The sequence below is a fragment of the Netta rufina genome, assembly GCF_964035555.1.
Source record: "Netta rufina genome assembly, chromosome: 1".
NCBI lineage: Eukaryota > Metazoa > Chordata > Aves > Anseriformes > Anatidae > Netta > Netta rufina.
In genome coordinates this window covers 67657914-67673161 of record NC_140123.1, presented here as the reverse complement: position 1 = coordinate 67673161, position 15248 = coordinate 67657914, and the positions used below count along the sequence as shown (strand labels likewise).

General features: G+C 39.0%; 1 protein-coding gene across 1 annotated transcript in view; it reads right to left on the bottom strand.

Annotated features, from left to right (window-relative positions):
- AFF3 (ALF transcription elongation factor 3) overlaps positions 1-15248 on the bottom strand; it is a gene marked incomplete at both ends in the record, with an annotated part of 325435 nt that overhangs the window by 255186 nt on the left and 55001 nt on the right. The window lies entirely within an intron of this gene.

The following is a 15248-nucleotide window of genomic DNA, read 5'->3' as shown; positions in this document are numbered from 1 at the left end:
AGGATGCATTGTAGCTTGTCTCTGAGGGCAGGCTGTGGCTGCCGCCAGACCTTCCCACCAGCCTTCCCTGCCACAGAAACCAGTGTATTCAGCTGGGTGCTGAACAGAGATGTAGCCCCTGGCCTGGCAGTTGGCCTCCAAAACAACAGGAGCTCTGAAGCTTGTCATCCATTTCCCAGTGTTTTATCAGAAATGCTTGTTTCATTGGAAATAAAACAAGCCAGAGAAAAATTGTAAATAATTTGCAATTTTCCTGCAGCTTAGGGGGAAATAATGACTGCTAAACTACTAGCTGACTTATGTGACAGGCAGCAAAGGGAAAAACATCCCAAAAACTGTTGACAAAAGAAAAGGATTCAGAGAAAAAAAAAATCTTAACAAAATGTTTACGTTACTACAAGCCAAGAAAGCAAAGGAAATTCCTCTATAAAGTAGCCTCATGCCAATGTCAAAAGTCATGACAAACTAGAAATAAAAGAAAAACAAACAAACAAAAAGGAAAAAATAAAAGGAAAAAAAAAAAAAAAAAAGACGTAGCTTTGTGTGGTCTCTGGAGGATTGAGATGATAATTGTCAACATCTTTATCATCTGGACACAGCTATCCCAACTATGCAAAAAAGAGAGGGCCCAGTGACCCTAGACTGGAATTAGTACAAGGCCATTATGCTTGTCCCCATTACTCTGTGGAACTGCTTTCTATTTTTATCTTTCAGTAATGCACGTGGGATTTTTAACACCTTGTGCCTTGAACCTCAGCCAACTGACGCCAGCCGCCAGGAGTCACCGCAGCCGGCACGGCGGTGGCACCTGTAGCCCTGCCAGCCTCCTCCAGCTCACCACAGGGAGCGAGCTCCCTTCAGTGAGCAATTAAAATTTCAAAGCCTGACATTAAGTCTGGAGCAATTGCATGCTTTGTGAAATGGGTAAATTTTATTTAGTGAAAAAAGAAAAAAATATGCCACACCTCTTCCAGCTTGCCAAAGTCAGAATAACTCCACCAGGAAAAGGTTGTCCAAGTTCCTGAGCAGGTTGCAGAGCACCATATAGGTGGAAAATGAAACCAACAAAATGCTATTACATGGCTGCCAGCTCCATGCCCAGAAAGCCAAAAGTAGGCTTGATTATATAGGGAGGAATCAGTTTGTTCTCACGTTCACAGTATGTCATGCCAGTGGGGAAAAAAAAAAAAAGGCAATTAGTGTGAGCTCCACATCATTTGGTTCAGCACAGCTTACTCAACACAAATGTCTTCATTTATTTCCTCCCTGTGCAATGCCTCCAGCTCACACTGGTGGTTCCTGTCTCACTCTGCACAGCTGCTCTGTTTCTTTCCACTGATCTCACAAGTGCACCCAGATGGATTCCTCCAACACCCTACCCTTTCCTGGGACAGAAGTGTCCTCACAGTTCCAGAGTGCCCTACGTTATCAGTAAAGGGAACACAGTGAGTCCTGGCTATCTTCTGTAGCACCGGAGCCACGGAGCCATTCTCTTGTACCTCCTTCTCTAGTGAGCGAAGCACCAAAGCACCAACTGGCCTGTGATTTCACCTTCTCCCTCTTCTCTTGTTCTCACTCTTCCTCCAAGTGTGGTCTTTGCTCACCCTATTAAGTCTTCCCCCTCCCAAATGCCATCTATGTTTTCCATTTGGATACTTCTCTTCACATGGTCCCTATCTCCTTCCTCCAGGTGTGATAGGTTAATTTAATTTCCAGGTTTCTGTTAACCTTTCCGTGCCTTTCCAGGGCTGATATACTCAATCACAGGGTATGCCTCACTGTGTGCTTGTACAGCACCCCGCATAATGAATCCTGACCTCAAGATTTTCAAAAACATTATAAGGAATTGAAGCTTCTTGCTGAATCCAAGGGAAAACCATCTCACTGTATGCTTGCAGGAGAATCCTTGGGAAAGGAAGAAGACCTCACCATGCTTAGCATCCATCTTCAGTTTCCCTCTGCCCTTTGCACTTAACCCTCAATTGCAGTCATGTACCTCAAAAGCCTATCTACTCCAACACAGTCAAATTTTTAACCTAAGCATATCACGGTTTAATCAACATTTTTTTGTGTGTGTGTGCGCCTACTACTTGTTACTTAATCTGTGAAATACAGTTCAGAAAAAAAATCCAGCCCATAAAACCTGTTGGTGTAAAGATAAGCACTTTATTTAATATCTAATTAAATGTGGTCACCGGAGAAATCACAGCTTATGCAACTTTATCAGAAAAAGATTAATCTATTTCAGGCTTAACCCAAAATGTCATAAAAGAACTCATGAATTTAGATAGGAATCCACTTATTATCCAAAGACATTTTCCTATTGAGTAAGAGCAGCCTAAATTGCTGCCTATATTTATACTTGGTTCAATCAAATTTCTGTACTCAGTAGCTGTCATTGATTTTTAGGACAATTATCAAACAAAAATGATGAACAAACTGGAGGAACATTACAGAGTCTTTTTCAGCTCCGCAGTAATCATTAGAAAATGCACAGCCTGCTCATTGATAACGGTTTAACGGCTCACGGGGTGACATCATCACATTTAAAAGATAGTCACACCCGGAAGGCAGAAGATTTTCTTTTAATAGCATTACAATTTGCCATTTTAAAGTTAATTGTATTTTGCTTGGTGTTTCAGACCGCATAGGCTGCACTCAAGTTACTTTCTTCATATTATGGGATCATGCCCAAAACCATGATTTTAAAATAAGGAGGCAAATAGTTGAATGTATTTATTTAAATTAAGCAGACTTCCTCGCCTGTCTAGAAACTGATCCTTTTCAGTTCATTAGTTGAATTTCCCACAGGGCTTGCAAAGGCACATTTCATTTCTATACTGTTTGGTTTGCCTAGTTGATTTATTTAAAAAAAAAAAAAAAAAAAAAAAAAAAAGGAATTCTAAGTTAAAATCATTGAATAATGAGTATTTGGATTCATCTTTCCACATTAATTATTACATTTAGGAGGACAAGTATCTTACTGATAATACAGGAATCTTGTATAAAAACAATACGTCGCAGTATCAGTAGGAGCAGCCGAGCAGCCGTCAGCTGCTGGGGCACAGCACTTATGATTTCTGTCTGCCAGGTCAACCTAAGGCGAAGGGTTCAAGTGCAATGGCTAAAAATCAGTATTAGTGGTGATGTTTAATGGCCTACTTAAAATGAGCTCAGTGATCCAACCCCACTCCACTCCAATGCCTATCTATAGCCAGTGAACAGTGTAACTCTCAAGTGATTACAGCATGTTTGCTGAACTGCGTGTTCCCCTCTACATTGCAAATTCTTTTGCAGTCATTTAGAAATCTCAAGCTCATTTTCACAGTTGAGCATAGATGCCTATTCAGTGCAAATTTTGAGAATAAATAAATAAATAAATAAATAAGAGGATCACTGATGCATACAGCGCCTTCCTGTCAGCAAATCACAGAATCACAGAATGGTTGTTGGGTTGATGTTGGAAGGGACTGCTGGAGATCATCTGGCCCAAGATGACCTTGTCAAGCAGGGTCACCATGATCACTTTGCGCAGGACGGCGTCCAGGTGGGTTTTGAATAACTCCAGAGAAGGAGTCCCCACAGCCTCTCTGGGCAACCTGTTCCAGTGCTCTGTCACTCACAGAGTAACAAAGTGTTTTCTCATATTCAGCAGGAACTTCCTGTACTTCAGTTTGTGCCCATTGCCTCTTGGCCTGTTGCTGGGCACCACTGGAAAGAGTCTGACCCCAAAAACCTAAGCTTCACGGAATAGGTAGTGGAAGTCTATTAGCTAGAACAGCCCATGCTGTAAATACACAGAAGTCTGATCTAACAAAAGCAGCAACCAAACCAGCAAACCAAACTCATGGACAGACGGGAACAGTAAATGTGATCCAGAGTATTTCAAGAAAAATACATCAGGGCTGTGTTTGGTGTGGTTTTGGGACAGGCCTGGGTACCACATCCAGGCAGTGAAGAGTCAGAGGGTGGGATCTGCTCTCATGTGGGGTGCTGGCAAAGCTGACAGCCCTTCTGTCACCCCGATGGCAGCAGCAGCTCCCAGAGGTGGCAGAGCCATGTTTCAGCCCATGCCTTCCTGCTGCCCTGACCCTCTGTGTTGGAGCTCGCTCCCTGCATATACAAAGTCATCACCACGCAGAGCTCTGCGGTGAAGAGCAGCGGCAGGATTTGCTTGTCCGTGAACCTTCAAAGATTTGTGGCAGGTGCTTTCTAGTTGAACTTCCTCTGTGTCAGCTCTTCATCCCGTGCTCTTTATATAGCAGCAATTAGCATATCTGAGAAATCCCCATTCAGCATGTTTTATGGTCTCTTCTCCGTGTATTGAGATAGTTCTGTAAGTTATGTGCAGGGATATGCCATAACTCCTAATGTGCAACTGTCATGAAATCACTCACCTAGATTTATTCACTTAAGAGATGGTGAAGAAACTGATTCTGAACAGGATGCTAGAAACTTTAATTACCAGAGAGGAAAAATGAGTCAAGCGCCTTGGACTGGTCAAGAAGCTCCTTTGATGCTCTAAAGGTATGTCCTGAAGCTAATAGATTAATGCAGTATAGCATTTATGAATTCAAATACCACCCTCTGCCACCGACCATTATTCTGCAATACTATTGCTGAATTTCTTCAAAGTAATAATGATGTCAAAAACAGCCACAAGTATTGCATCTCTGTTTCTGAACCAAAACAGAGACTGAATAAAAAAGGGCTGTCTTCCCTCAAGCAATATCTTCTTGACCACAGGAAGTTCATACAACGTAGAAAAGAAATATTCATCCCTGTCAAACCCTGATCTTGCTACTGCTGAATTCAATGGCAAAAGTCCTATTAATTTCAAGTGGAGCATGATCAGTGAATAACTCAAATGGAAGTGGTAAACCATAAGTGACATAATCACTCAGGAACTGTCTCTGCCTCAAGTGACCTAAATGGTAGGAAGAAATACAGCAAGCAACATTAACTCAGACTTCAGCAAGCAGCCCTTGCTTATGCTTTTGCATAAGTTTCTTTTCCATTGCAGAAGTTATGGAACAGTTTTATATGTTATGCTGTTACACAGGGAGTTGTGTTGCAGACATCCAAGGGCAGAGCCAGGAGTTCAGTCTATCCATCTCTATTCTCCTCTTTGATACTGACTCGGGGTGGCACGGGTGCCATCCGCGAAGGTGTCCCCACCCACCTGCACCTCAGCTGACTCCTCTGCAAATGAATTTAGTATGTTCTTGTCAGAGTTGCTGTTAATGCTTATGAAGGGCTTTGAAACTCCCAAATGAGATTGCAGTAGTAAAAGATGCATCGTTTTTGGTTTATTGATGAGAATGTAACAGGATATTATTATAAGAAGCTATAAACCTTCTGAGTGGGGAAAAAAAAATGGGGGGGAGTGGGGGAACAACCACTAAAGAGATGGTGTGGTTACAGAACAAGTGATGGTGCATGCTCTTCACAGGTACAAGAAAAAACACACAACAACAATAAACAAACAAACAAATAAATAGTTTTTAGGCCTTCCCAGCCATCTCTAAGATAGTGAAAGATCTTGCACGTGGACTTTATCATAAATTATGGCTGCAATACCAGCAGCAATTTCAGTGGGTTTCTCAAAGCATAACTTCATTTTTTCCTCTTCAGGCTCTGACATAATTCTTCTCTTCTCAGACCGACCCCCCCCCCCCCACACACACACACTCTTATGGGGCCTACATCTTTCTTGTATCCTTTCATTCTGTATATGCTTTACTTTCCCTGCCTGCTAAACATTTGTGATTTGGTCCAAGAAAGACCTTCTTTATCCTCTTATGGTGTTTTTCAAACCATCCATCTCACATTGCTCTTACATGTAGTTCTCCTTTCCATGCCCTTTGCATATTTCAGCTCCAGACTGGTACTTCCAAGAGATCAGCAATTAACCAGCTAATAAGTTTCTTTGTATCAGATGTCCCTGAAATTGTAATTAAACTGAAGAAGGCTTCTTAAAATAATGCCTAACTGCCAAACCATGGCCAATCTATATAAAATTGCTTTTGACTGTGTTTGTAATCAATAATCTTCTAGCTGTCTTCTACTTAAGGTCTAGGAGTTGCAGTAGTCATGTAAATAGTCACATAGTTCCTGCCTCTGTATTTGGATGCACTTGTACAATGAGCTTTGAACAAATGCCAAATTTGATTAACAACAGATGATGCTGTCGGTGTGTGAATGCTAATAATCTCTAGCATATGCAAGAAAAAATAAATCATCTTCAACATCATTTCAAAAGGGTTATAAAGCAAAGAGAACATTTCAAATCCCATCACTCCTTAAACAGGTATTAGGACACAATGATAAGAGTTAACAAGAAATGCTCTTGTTTTTCCTCTCTTTGTACCTAAACAAGCTTCCATTACAGCCATTTGCAGTAAATAGAGGAGTATACATATCAATTTTTGGTTCTGAGATAAAATGCTGGGTCTATATATTCTCAACCCTGTGGCTCACCGTCTTGAATGTTCTTTGTGTATTTATCTTCTGAATAAAATGTGGTGTCAAGCCACCTCACACTGGGCCTCCATATCTTAGAGAAACTTGGTGGTAGAGAGGGAAGAGAGTAGGGTATACGTGAGGGAATTTGGGAAAGGAAATTCTTATCCTAAACCATGTACAAAGCAAGCTCAGCCTCTCTGGCATGCTGGTTTTAACTCAAGAAATAATAAGGGTACCATATTTCAGTACATGAGATTGTTATACATAAAATACAATTAAGAGATTTGGAACTACATGAATATGTAATGTACACATTTCTTTGGAGATGCATTTTTCTCCAGACAGGCCGGTGCCTGCTTTAATTTGGAAGCTATCCATTTTCATACAAAGTTAAGCAAGAGTGACAGGAAATCAGACGTCTATGTTATTTATCTTTTCTTAACTTGAGAAAAAAAAAAAAAAAAAACAAAACCACCAAACCAAAAAACAGCCTTCTGTTAATTACTTTTCTAGGAAGCTATTTTGTGGTACCACAGGGATAGATCTTCCCTATTCAGAAGTGCTACGGAAATGACAACTTTACGACGTGCAGGGTGAATAAAGTATGTTACATGCAGATATTTAAGGGTATATTTGTCTTCATTTACTGTAAGAGAGTATGTGACCAACAATAAAGAATTTAACTGCTTCTGGCCTGGCTGGGTGCATTTACAACAATTACTGGAGGTCTGACCTTTTTAACCTTACATATCAAGTGGCACATACACGTTATTTATTTAGCTGGAATTAACAGTGATCTGTGAAGCTCTTTGTATTTTCATTTGGTTCTCCTACTCATCAGTCATAACTGACCCCAGTGTGCATGTACAATGATGGTAGTTTCATGCCACTCTAATTTATGAAAGACGGGGGAAACTACAGAACAAATCCATAAAATCTTTTTTCTTGTATTTTCTTTAAAAATAAATAAAATAAAACACTCTGCATAAACTGATCAAACAACAACAAAAAGACATTTAACTACCTTTAAATCCTTTGTGATACCTTATAGATTGCTGTGAATACAAAGAGCAGACAGGAGTGCTCCACCTCATTATAGTTACTGGAAAGGGGAATGTGAGTCCCTGCAGGAGCAATGCAGGCTTGGACTCCACACCTGACTGCACACCAACACAGTGCTCTAGTGTCGTACAATGTGAGGTCTGAGAAGCAGTGTCTAAATACTTCGTTGGTAATCTGAAATCCCCCCTCGCTCTCCGCACATACCCTGCCCTCTCTAAGCACTCTTTTGTTGAGAAGCCACCAAGCAGGTGGAGAGGAGATGCTGATCTGAAACTGGGAGCTGAGGAGAGTGTCTTGTGCTTGCAGGAGTGCCATGCCATAGTGCACAGCCTCTGCAGCACATCCAGAAAAGGAAGGGTTTCTCCAACTGCTGAACACTGTCACAGATTCAGAGCAATCCATGCTAATGGGGCCAAAGGTGGAAAAGTGATAGCAGTGCCACCTATTTCTGGCAGGATTTTTAATTACATCCCGTTACCATCATCATAAGTACTACTGATGGATTTAGAAAAATCAGACAAAATGTGCAATTAAAAAATGTTTTTGTACTCCTAGAAATCTTATTTCCTTCATCAATATCTTTACTACTTACCAAAAGGAACTGAAGAAGCAATTATACAGGGTTGTGGTCAAATTTATGCGTGCACTTTTGTATCAACTCCAGATCTGATTCATAAACCAAACCATCCTGTCTCATTGAAAAAAATAATAATAATAAAAGCAAGAGGAACACACTTTTATCACAGTGAACCATATTATTACATTTACTGAACTCTAGAAAAGCAGTTACTTGTTTATCTTTTCAAAAGACGGGAAGACCAGTTTTATTGAAGGGAGGATCTCATTTATAAGGGACCCCAATGAGCTGCACAGAATATTTTTTTCAATAATTAGGAAAAAAAAACAATCTTGGGAAAAACTCATGAAAAGGCAGGTGTGTACATTAAGGGATTCCCTTGACAAATGTAAGTTTACATCCAGTTTCAGGAGATTTTTCTCTGATGATAGTCATCCTACCAGTTAAAAACAATGAGGGACAACAAGAGATTCACCATAGCAACAAATGCATAGCACACACCATATGGAAAGCAATGCATACAGAAAACTTTAGGTTTAAGTAAAACAATTCGTTATTTTCAAACCTATAGATAAGTTTAGCTAGTGCTTTCCCAGATTTAAAACAATAATAATAATAATAATTCAAAAGGGAAATGAAACTCTTTCCCTGTTGGAAACAGTAAAACTAGAGAGCTCTAGCAGACAAGTAAAGGTATTTAAACAGCATTTTATTTCTACAACAACGACAATGCAAGAATAACTAGAAAAATTAAGCCTGATGCGTTCAGCAAAATTGCCTGCACACACAGTTACTGTGTGCCTTCATTACTACAGATTGCTAGAAAGGGAGAGGCTTGTATCATAATTTGAAATCTATGTGGAAAATCCATCTTTGCACATTGTGGTCTCCACTGTTTTTATTAACAGTTTCAAACACTGCTCTGTCTATTTAATACATTCTTTCCCTCCAGTCCTAGTCTGTTGAACTCTCTTACACAAAAATGGGCAGTTATGCACAGCCCTCCCACGGACTCACTAGAAGGTCTTGAATAACCTACGACTAGCAGGGATCTTTGCACCACACTGCTCTTGTTGTCCAGTTCTTCCTGTCTAACGTGGGAAAACATCCTTTATTTGTGGGGAAGGTCAGTGGTAACATTACAGGGATGAATTGAGCTGTGTCTTCTTGTAAATGCAGCTTGCTAACTCTTTCCCATGAACATCTGGGAAAGAAAACATCTACAACTGGCTCATACTTACAGTACTCGAGTGCTGTGATTGCTAACTGGATTCTCAAGCACTGCAATTCTTCAATAAAGTTGATAAATGGTAGAGGAGTATCAACACTCTTAATTCTGTGCCTGTATCTCCAGACTAGAATGCACCTATGTCTACTAGAATAGTGCCAGAGGATTTCTGGACGTTTTTTTGCTAATAAATTCAACTCATTTCTTCATTTTTTATTTTTATTTTTTTTTATCTAAAAGCATCTTTAACTGCCCCTCTGCTTTCACTTTTGCCTTTCTGGGTCAGAATCATACACCCCAGGAATCAGAGAAAAAAAAAAAATAAGTCTGGATTCAACTCCTGCTTGGATCCTCCTCCTGCAGCAGCCCAACAGGCTCTGTCACAGCAGGGGGAAGACTGCACCATGCCTTTGAGGAAAGGCACTTAGTCAGATCTCCCCTAAACCCTTTTCCTTGACACTGATTCCCAGTAGGTCCAGATACATGCTATTTCCAGAGGAAGCATGTGCCGATCAGGACCACCTTCCCTGTTTAATCTACACTGGAACTTGTGTAGTCAAATAAGGTGGAGATGCACTTGTGTTTTCACATGGGAACTTCCACTTTCAATTTTAAGCATGGACCTACTTATTGTCCATGCTATGCAACAAATCTCTCCTTAAAAGAATGCAATTTTGAAAAAATTGATGATATTAAGTCTATTGTTGGGATTATTTTTTTCAGAGGGGATAAGGGGAAAGAAAAGAGATGGATTTTTTTGTTTGGTTGGTTTTGGGTTTCCGTTAATACATGGGGAAAGAACTGATAGGAAAAAAAAAATTGCAGATTTAAAGAACACTTGCTACTGTGTATGCCAGATGCTGATAGCTATATATAGCCACTCAAACGAGAAAGACTGCAGAGAGTATCTTATCCAGGCAAATAGGAATTTGCCTGAGTAAGGCCAGGGCAAAAATGAAAAAGAAAAAAAGGAAAAAAAAAAAAAAAAGATTCAAAGTTTAATCTATTTTGCATTACTTCTGCTTCAGAAGAAGTTGTGTAAGTACTCCATGAAGTGAAATAAGTACACGTCCTCATGATGACCTTATCTACATTTCACATAAACATGTTCTCAAATTTAACAGAACAAAATCTATCCTTTTTACCATTAGACCACTAGTCATTTTTTAATACAACCTCGATTTTCTTACTCCATAACCCTTACAGAAGTAAGCAAAGGAGAGTAGATAAGGCTTCTTCAATGTAATAATAAAAATCAGCATGCAGCCCACAAGATGAAATTCAAAACCAGAGCTCAAATGTAAAGAACATGATTTACCATCTTAGTTTTTTCTTATTGTCTCACTTGTAACAAAATTGTAGAAATAAAAGGCACATGCTTTTCCTGTTTCCTTTCCTTTATACATTTCTCTTCCCGTCTGTTCAGTACAGTGGGTTTTTACTTTCAGTAATACAATTCCTAAGTAGTTCAAAATGTGAAGTATCAGTACTTGAGATGACAAGCTATCATTTATACAGAGCAATATGATAATTTTGGAAGGACAGGGAGGTTGGGTATGGATTCTAATTAACACTGATGAACCTGGTTCCTAAAGATTAAATTCCCAAAGGAGTAACTGATACCTTTCTACACAAAGGTCTATCCAAGTTACTCTCATTAAAACAATTAAAAAAAAATTATAAGCTTTAGTCTGTGTCAAGATATTGAAGGCTTTCCAAAACTGATTAAAAATATTAAATGAGGTATTGAACTACATTAAAAATCAACCTTTTTCATGTATTTGAAAAGTAATGGTCTAATTTGTATCCAAGTGCATTTATTTCTAGTGAATAATAATTGTATTGCAGCCAACTTTGTGCCCTGTTTCTCTGAAAACCTCAAGGGATGTACAGAAGACAATTTTGTATCCTGCTGAAAACTCACACATGTTGTGTGACATTGCTTCTTATTCTTCAGTTCTTATATGAGGTTTAATTTTGCTTCATTTTGTGTTTATTTTTCCAGTGATCGTTCCTTCAAACTGATAAACACAAATGAAAGTGCATAACTATTAGATATACTGATAGATTCTGGAAAGCACCATAAGCTAGATACAAGTGCATGGAAATGTGTGAGTGCCTTTGAAAGGGGAATTGCAAATCAGAGATTTATAACAATATATTCTTGTTTCCTTGTTTTCTCTGTCTGTGGAATCTGGAACTGCCTGTAGCCATATGATGTTCAAAATAAAACCAAAGTGATTATCACTACATCTGCCCTTTAGAAGAAAATCCAACCTGAAGGAGTTGAGAAAATGGTTATTTCTTAACATTCAACTCTCTACTTGGTCAGACAAAACTAGGCTGGTAGACAGAGAACTAGGACTCTAAATGGCCCAAAAAGTTGTGACAAGTGGCACGAAGTCCTGCTGAAGATGAGTTCATAATGGTGTGTCCACACAGTCAATACTGTGACCAACACTGTTTAACATCTTCATTAATGGCCTGGATGATGGGGCAGAGCATACCTTCAGCAAGTCTGCAGGTAATATAAAACGGGGAAAAGTGGTTTCTGGCATCATTCTGCCATCCAGACAGTCCAAAATTAGTTGCAGGGGTCATGCTGCCATCCAGAGGAACCTCAACAGGATGGAGAAATGGTCTAACAGGAACTTCATGAAGTTCAAAATGAAGAAATGTAAAATTCTGAATATAGGGGGGGAATAACACCATGCACTAGTACAGGCTGGGGTCTGACTAGATGAACAGAGGAAGACATGGAGGCCACATCTGAAGTGCTGGGGCCAGTTCTGAGCTCCCCAGTCCATGAAAGATATGAACCTACTGGAGTGAGTCCAGTGCAGTGCCACAAAGATGATTACAGGAGTGGAGCATCTTTCAGTAAAGGGAAGGCTGAGAGAGTTGGAACTGTTCAACCCAGAGAAGAGAAGGCTCAAGGGGCTGGGGCAACTCAACAATATAAACACGTCTGATGGGAGGCAACAGAGGAGAGGGAGTAGGACTCTTAGTAGTGGCCACTGACAGGGCAAGATGCAATGGGCATGAACTAAAAGACATGAAATTCCATCTGAACACAGGAATATACTTGTTTCCTGTGAGGGCAATCAAACACTGGCACAAGTTGCCCAGAGAAGTTTTGGGGTTTCCATCTGTGAAGATGTTCAAAACCCAACTGGACATGGTGACAGGCAGCCTGCTCTAGCTGACTGTTTTAGCAGCGAGATTGGCCTAGTGAATCTTAAGAAGTCAGTTCCAACTTCAATCATTTGGTCATTCTCTGACTCCTTTGAAGACTTTGTTGTTGCCTACACTAAGCTCCCAGAGTGCAGTAAGTGCCTTACTATTTCAGACATATACCTTTTATTTTAGCATATATCAAGTTTCTTTCCACTATGTCCCATCCCCATGTTCTTTGCCCCTCCCTTTCTTCCCATATTCTCCTGGCTGCCCTCAGGCAGATTTCTGCCACTCATTTCCATTTCCATATAGCTTTCCAGACACTGTCTTAGCCTGTTTGTCAGCCTGTTTCCCTTCATGACCGTCCTATATTACATCTCTTCTCTTCTGTCCATGCCATGGCCACTAGGGATACATGGTCTTTTCTGGCCATCACGTTTAGCCCCATCCTGAACAAGAGAAACTTATTCTTGCCTGCATAAGTTCACAAAACTGTGACAGCTTTTGTGCTGAGAGCAGCTTAAAACTTCTGCCCCTAATGAGGAACAGTGGCCATTTGATGTAGAGAAAAAATTTTATGAGTTTGAAAGCAGAAAATAAAATAAAATAAAAAATAAACAACATGGAAATTCTTACAAAATGGTATTAGGAGATGTATGATAAAAAATAACAAGAATGGAAAAATGTTTTGAAACAAAAAGAAACATGATTGAAAATTAAAGGGAGGGTGGATTAGGCAACAAAAACATTTCAGTCTTGGTCAATACTTCTCCCTGTAGCAATAACAGTGGGTTACCAATTTCATCTTATGTCACTTGGGATGGAAAATGTTAGAACAAAGAAAATGTCAGGATAAAGGAAAGAAAAAAAAAAAAAGGAAAAAAAAAAAAAAAAAAAGATGGACACTTTTATCACCAGGACTTTCAGCCCTTAAATATGAAATCTAAACATTGTCTTTCACTAGCTCAAGATTCAAATTCCAACACCACCCATAGTATCTACTATTTTCTTCTGAACAATATGTCCGTCATATTTATGATCCCCTAACCTCATTTTTGTCTACCTCCTTCAACTTCAGCTATTTTTTTATATTATGTTATCAAATACTGTTTCAAAAATATTGCATTCCACAAGATCTGTGAGAAATTGGTGAACACTTAGTAGCTACCCTGTAGTCCATGCTCTCCTACCATACCCTACATTGCCATCAGTATCTAAGCAAGTTAGTTTAAAGCAATGTCAAATATGTCTATATGTCTAGAAATTGCAGTATAATTTATCCTTATGCATCATTATGGATCATATACAACAAGTGAAAGCTTTCGTTCCTACTGAGGTAGGCAACTCTGGAATGCAAATGGTAAATCTTGAATTTCAGACAAGCAAATGATTGCCTATCAAAACCGCTTTTCAAACTGGTCCCTAGGGTATTGCATACATGTAAAGAGGGAAATTTGAAAGATTCAGACAATTGCCACAGGCTTCTTTAATTCTAACAATACTTCTCACTTTCAGATAGAAGCACAAGTCTGAAGGAGGAAATAATAGCTAAATGGATATTAGTATATGCCATTACCTGATCTATCTGCACAATTACAGCAACCTATAAATGCTAAATTTGCTTATCAAATTTGCTTAAGAGCCTAAAAACAACCACTTTTCAGGAATAATACATCACTTCAGAGTTGTTTGGAACTGACTGAACTTAAACTTAGAGGGGAAAAAAAACCCACATAGGTATAATGCCTATAGGAGCTGAGAGAAGTAATTGCTTCCAGAGAAACTTCCTAAACCAAACTGAAGGGGGAATACAACAGTCAACTCCATTTCTGAAAAACAGGCGTTAAAAGGCCAGAGAACTTCACTGAAAATGAGAGTTTTCCTCTCCTTTAACAACGCCAGAAACAGAAATATTAAAACTAAAAACAACTCAAGACACGCACAGCTGTCAAATAAGAGTAAATCAGTATCTCTGCTCTGAGACTCTCCCAGTGATTCAGTCAAATAGAATCATTTACTCCAATAAATACTATAAATTGTTTAAGTCATGGTAGCTCTATCAGTTCACAAAAGAGGATGTGACCATCTTTGTACTGACTTACAAGGCTCTCAATACATTTCCCCAAAAGAAATCATCCTTCATTCTGCCAAAACCAACCATTTCCTCCCCATTCAAAAAACTGAAAACCAGAAAATCACAGATTATACAAGCAATAAATATGGTGTCCTATTGAAGTCAATGGAATATGAAATAAATGAACGTAAAATAATTCCAAGCAGTTACCATCATAATCTACTGCTGATAACAGAAATATTGTGTAGAAGGCTTTTTAGACATGTTCTAATCTTTGTAGCAAGACTGGTTTTCTACAGATTGTGGTTCTTTAGGAAGAAAATCCCAGTCTTCTTAGAAATCTGTTTGAAACAGAAACAGATACAAGGAACTAAAAGGAGAGTCTCATGGTTACATTTTCATCTATTGGTTACATTTTCATCTATTCTGTAGATCTCGTATTGTTATGTAGTTTATTTAGATTGTAAAACTACTTTGATGTCACTGAGGATAGCAAAACTATTTCTTATCACAACCACTTCATTTAATCTTTGCCAAAGAGAAAAAAAAGTCAACTAAATATGAACAGTTCAACGTAACACACAAGCCCAGCAAAAAGAAATATTAAAAATATCCAGACTTTATATATGGACATTCAGAAAAAAGAAGTCAGTGAATGTGTACTA